At 45.5% G+C, this 6,000-nt stretch overlaps 1 protein-coding gene across 1 annotated transcript in view; it reads right to left on the reverse strand.

Moving 5' to 3' along the window:
* PXYLP1 (2-phosphoxylose phosphatase 1) overlaps window positions 1-5,591 on the reverse strand; it is a 76,389-nt gene extending 70,798 nt beyond the window's left edge. Inside the window, exon 1 of the mRNA XM_081192672.1 lies at window positions 5,399-5,591. The gene's annotated coding sequence lies outside the window, so the exon portion shown is untranslated. The remainder of the gene's footprint in view (window positions 1-5,398) is intronic.
* Window positions 5,592-6,000: the final 409 nt, after the last annotated feature.

Below are 6,000 nucleotides of genomic sequence, written 5' to 3' on the forward strand. Positions count from 1 at the left end.
TTATAAGCTCATCAGGGACTCAATGTCTCAGAAATCTGGGAAACCCTGGGCTAAACTCTAACTTTAAGATGATTAAAGCACACAGTGCCTTTTAGCTGAAACTTGTTCCAGCAACCATGACTACTGCAGATCCTGCTAGACAACTGTAACACACGGATATGTTTGAAAGCTGTCCAGAAGCTGAAATTATTGCCTAGTCCTCATTTGCTGGTGCTTTGGCACTCATCCATGTAAAGTTAAGTGTAGAACCCAGCACCATATAAAACTATCATAAAAAATAAACACTGATTTTTTTTCTGATTTCAGCCAGTGCACACTAAAAAAATCACAACAGACAATGTAGATTTGCATAAAATTTGCCAAATAAATAGTATAGTGAGGTCACTTGCTATTGACAAGAAATTAAATCTTCCTACACTCAGGATTGCAGAGCTAGACTCTTCATACATGCTTGCCTTACTTACTAGCTTCCCCCAACTTCTGCTACAAGTAATTAGATTTGGAGGATCTCATCTGAAATAAGAGTATGAGAAATCAGCTACAAGAGTACATCCAACTACAATGAGCGAAGATCTAAAGGGATACATAGATCTATCAAATCTCATGGGAATGGCATTTTTTCTTAGCTGAGTTGTAATTAATGAATATAGGCAGTTTGAACCACTCTGGGTACTGGAAGGATCTGATACAGTATACGTTTAGATATAAGAGATGTTTCTGTTTGGCTCTATATGCCAGTGGTTCTCAACCTTGGGTCCCCAGATGTTTTTGGCCTACAACTCCCATGATCCCTAGCTCACAGGACCAGTGGTCAGGGATGATGGGAGTTGTAGGCCAAAAACATCTGGGGACCCAAGGTTGAGAAAGGCTGCTATATGCCACAGGCAAGGATAGTAAGATCACCTCTTAAGAGAGGCGGCTTTTTCAGTGGTGGCCCCCAACTTACAGAATGCTTCCCCAAGGTTAGTCCCCACATTGTGGTACCACATTTACACTTAAGTGTATTAAGCAACTTTAAACTAAATCATTTTTTTAAAAAGAATTTTAATCACACAGAGAATAGATATAAAATCTGTAAAAAATAGTATGTTTTAGAACAAAATGATTTTATGGTGCAACAGTTGACACTAGCACACACTTAGATTTAGAACATATAATGAGAGGCAAAAAATATCTTAGATAATTTTTTCCAGACTGTGCAGAATAGAAAAACACTAAAGTTAAACAGCTATTCTAACAAGCACCCTGCAATCCCATCCTATGTTTACACAGAGGTACAAACATGGAGTTCAAGGGGACACCCTATTAACTATGCTTATGACTGCAGTTGAAGTATCTTGCTTGCTCTTGCTCCAGTGCAATTATTTTTTCCAGCATAGCAGGAAAAAAATCCACTTAGACAACCCAGTTAGCCTAGTAATTCTCAAAGAATCATCCCAGTATAATGATCTGCATTAAACAATCAAAATTAGTATCACAATATACCCAATACAATTAAAAGACCATGTTTAACCATTTAGATAAAAGATATGCATGTGATCTGATGCTCTGTGCTAGTAGTTTCAGCCACCTGCTTGAAAGATTAAATTTAACAAGATTTTACTTGACATCCTACTCGCATCCTCCCACTACAAATTCTGTCTGCTCTAATCCTCCTTTCATAAATGTCAAAACAGGACATCAGTGTTACAGCTGCTTTTGAGTCTGCGTCAACACATGCAGCAGAATGATGGGAAATTAGGTGATACTATTTTTAGAAGTAGTAGTATTAATTGCAATTGTTCATCACTTACTACATAAAATATCTCAAGGTGCCTTACGTTAGAGGCTACATAAAATATTTAGTATACATCAAAAAGAAAGATCATAGAGGAAAGAAATGCCATGGTGCAGCTGTAGCAGCAAAACTGGACACCTTCATCTGCCTCACCTGAAATAAAACATGTCTCTCCCGTATTGGTCTCTACAGCCATGACAGGCACTATAACGCTCCAATAATTTGACTTTACTCCTCAAGGTTCACTCCTCCACTGTCTCCCAAGACAGACAGATGCCGCCAACATCAAAAAGATATAAAGGCACTGACTAAAGATGTTCGACCTGCAATAACCTAAGAAAGACAAATACTACCCCACCCTGCTAAAAGATAACCATCAGAACATGCTAGGGTATCATCATAACATACGGCATCAACTTACAGCCAAATGCCTAAGTGAACAAGAGCATAAAAAGCTAATCAAGATGGTTAATACGCTCCCACATAAATAAAACCAAGTTCCACACAAACAAAATTAGCACATCAGGCAGAAAATTCAAACCTAGACCGTTTCCTACCCTCTTAGATTTGTATCTACAGTCATACCTTGTTTTGCGACCGGGATCCGTTCTGGGGCCCTGGCCACTAGCCGAAAAGGTCTCAGGGCAAAGCACTGAGTATGTGCGCATGGTGCGGTTTGTGCTTCTGCGCATGTGCAAGTGGCAAACACGGAAGTAACCCGTTCCGGTACTTCCAGGTTTGCCATGGACGTTCGCCGGAATGGATGCTAGACGAGGCGGACATTCGCGGAGGTATTACTGTACAGTGAACTTTCAAGCAGGACAGTCCAGTCTAGTACTTCGTTCTGCTGTACTGTTGAATGCAACCCAAATTAAGAACTCTTTGAACATAGGAATCCAACATATAATGGGGAAAGTTTATCCCTCTCCCCAATGTAATAACTAGAGACAGATCTCCCAATTTCAGCTTTCTCGGTTATTTCATTTTTCCAATATTAAATTCAGTTCTACACATTTCTGCACCAATTTGCAGATTTAAAAAAATCCTCATGAAAATTTATCAGCATTTTAGTGTAACATTCTCCTAAACTCACTGTCATGAAGTGTACAGATTTTGACAAAGCATTCCACCTCCCAATATAATGGCACTTTGTATGTTATTTTCGCAATTATATGCCTTTTTATACACACTTTATCCAAGTAGGTGCACTTTTGTACAACTGCTTAGCTGGAGAATTAACAGCATTGCAAAATTTGGAGAAGTATCCATTTCAAAGGATTACTGTGTTTTGGTTCACATACTGTTTCAGAAAGAGCAATTTGGTAGTTCCGCCTTTAAATGCAAACTGAATCTAATTTCTCCTTAATCCTTGGTTGCAAGCATTCTATATTCAAGGACCTTGTTATATGGTGCATACTCAAAATAGCATGCGCACACACACCCCTGTAGTCTGAAGTGGTACATTCTAGAATTCTACCTCCATAGTCCATGTGTAGAAGGACCACTTGGCACAGTTTAAATACTGTATTCTACTCATACTATCAACACAATATTCTTTATGAATATCTAATTCATTTTTTAAAAGTCCTTCATTACTACATCCACTTAGTCCATCGATTTCTTCCACAGAAGACAAATATGTATTTTCAAACGTGAAGCAAAGTTTTAAACTAAAGTAGGTGTCTGGTTAGATAAAAGCACATGCAATCTCCGTGTAGGTTTTTCCTAAAAGAGATCAAGACAGCTGTACTGCATACAGTGGTGCCCCGCAAGACGAATGCCTCACAAGACGAAAAACTCGCTAGACGAAAGGGTTTTCCATTTTTGCGTTGCTTCGCTAGACGAATTTCCCTATCGGCTTGCTTCGCAAGACGAAAACGTCTTGCGCTTTTTTTTAAAAGCCGCTTGAAGAGGCGCAGTTGCGACGGACCGTGCTTCGCAAGACGAAAAACATCGCAAGACGAAAGGACTCGCGGAACTAATTCTTTTCGTCTTGCGAGGCACCACTGTAACTTCATTTCAAATGAACTATGGAAGAACTTAAATTAACACTTGCAGAAGTTTTTGCAGGTCAACTTGATGCACTCATAGAATTAAAGAATTGTAGAGTTGGGACCCTGAGGGTCATCTAGTCCAACCCCCCATCCAATTTGAAACCATACCAGAGCGTGCTTAGCTTTGCAGATGTGCTAGCAGTTTTACTGCTGTGCCATGGCATAAGTGACTCTTGGGACAATTAAAATATGAAATAGTGGAAGCTTTAATTGATGGGTACAGCACCCTCGGCAAAGGAAAATTATGTTAGGCTCAGATGTATTTGTTGTTTATAAAGGAAGAGGGAAAACTGAGTTCTGTATTTGCTGTTTCCCCGGGGAAGGGAAAGAGACATTAAATCACAAAGTTACCACAATACACTTGTTTGAATTATCGTATTATATATCAAACTGACAAAAGGGTATGGGCAATAGCAACCCTCACCCAGCTCTCTACATGAAGTCGCTTCCTTCTTTTTATACACAGCAAAAGATGTGCAGCAGGTGGTCCTAAGAACTGCTCACTAACGACACTGCTGGCTGAGGAGAACAGGGAGCAAAACCCAGGTGTAGAAAGAAAATCGTTCGGGATGGTTTTTAAAAAGGGGACAAAATCGCTGCAGAGCTCAGCTGAGCTACGGAAGGTGTGTGTGAGAAAGATAAAAAGGATGCGAAGGAGGCTTGCCAAATACTAGTCCCCCGGGTTAGAAGTCCACCTTCTGCAAACTGATGCCGTGCCAAGAAACCAAACACAATCGCCCCAGTAGTGGAAAGCGAACAATGAACTGAAAACGACAGCACCCTCCAAAGCCAATTCATAGCGAGCATCTTTAAAGGACACGTTGGAGAAAAAGAGGACCTAAAGTATCAACGGGGAGGCTGCGGGAGAGTTTAAAACTGGAGAGGAGGAGGAGGAAGCGGAGAGAGGAGGGGGGGAAAGCAGAGACTTTGGACAGGCATGGGAATCTCGCCACGCAGCGTTAAGGAAAGGTTAGGGCAGCATGGGGCAGGCAAAGGGCTTCAACTGGTGGGGCTAGGCGACAGAGAAACGCCGCCGCAGCCCCCGCCCCCCTCTCTCCCCGCCCCACAACCTGTAGGAAAGGCTCCTAAAGGGGAACGGACGAGGAGAGATTTGGAGAGGAATGGATCCTGAGAAGTGGCAACAGGGGTGGGACGGGAGTCCCTGCCTAGAAAGCGATGGAGAGAGAATTTTTTTTTGGGGGGGGGGGTGTTGTAAATCAGTTTGGAAGCAGCAGCCTGAGCAGCCAGCGAGAACTCAGAGCGAGAGGAGGAGAGGAGGCGCTGCCGCCACACCGGAGCCGGAGCGACGACGGTGCGCGTGGACGAGTGTGGGGTGGGCGAGGGGGGGCGCTGGGAGAAGCGCTGTCCCGCCTCCGGGCTGCCGTGGGGAGGGCGCAGAAGGGGAAGGCCGGCGCAGAAGGGACCCTCGGGAGGAGAAATTGGGAGGGGGTGACTGACCGACTGACTGACTGACAGATAAGACCCCCCCCCCTTCTTTCTCTGCAAGGAGCGAAAAGGGCTCCAAGGGGTGGGAATGGAGAGCAGCAGCAGCGGCTCCAGCTCCTACCTGCCCAGCCAGCGCAACCGCCGCTCTCTCTCTCTCAGCCCAGCCGCTCCTTCGCCCCTTCCTCGCTCTCTGCTGCTGCCGCCGTCGCGGCGCGCGAACCAACTTGAGCCGACCGTGGCTCCGGCTCACTGGCTCGCTTTCTCTCTCGCTCGCTCTCCCTCCGCGCCGGAGCTCCGCCTCCCTCCTTTCATCCATTGGCCGCCCGGGAAGGCTTCCCGGCAGCGCCACCAGCCGCCAGCCCGGCGCAATGGCGAGGACGGGGCGCGCCTGCGCTGTGAGAACGCTCCCTCGCCGCTCTCCCGTCCGGCTCTCTCTTTCTCCCTCCTTTTCATCCTGGGAGCGAGAGAATCCTCAGGCTGGCGGGAAGGCGGGAGTGGGAGGGTGTTGCGCGGCGACTGCTCCGCTCGGGCACACAGGTCCCTAAGCGAAGGTTCCTGGAGTAAGGGCGCGTCGTCGCCCTTAAGAGATGGGGTTTTTCCCCCCAAGACGTGCTTGGCTGCCCCGCAGCCTTTGCGCTGACGAAGCGGAGCCGTGGTAGAATCGTAGAGGCGGAAGGGACCCCGGGGGTCATCTAGTCCAACCCCCTGCAGTGCAGGAATATA

This window comes from Podarcis bocagei, assembly GCF_964188305.1.
Source record: "Podarcis bocagei genome assembly, chromosome: 4".
Lineage (NCBI taxonomy): Eukaryota > Metazoa > Chordata > Lepidosauria > Squamata > Lacertidae > Podarcis > Podarcis bocagei.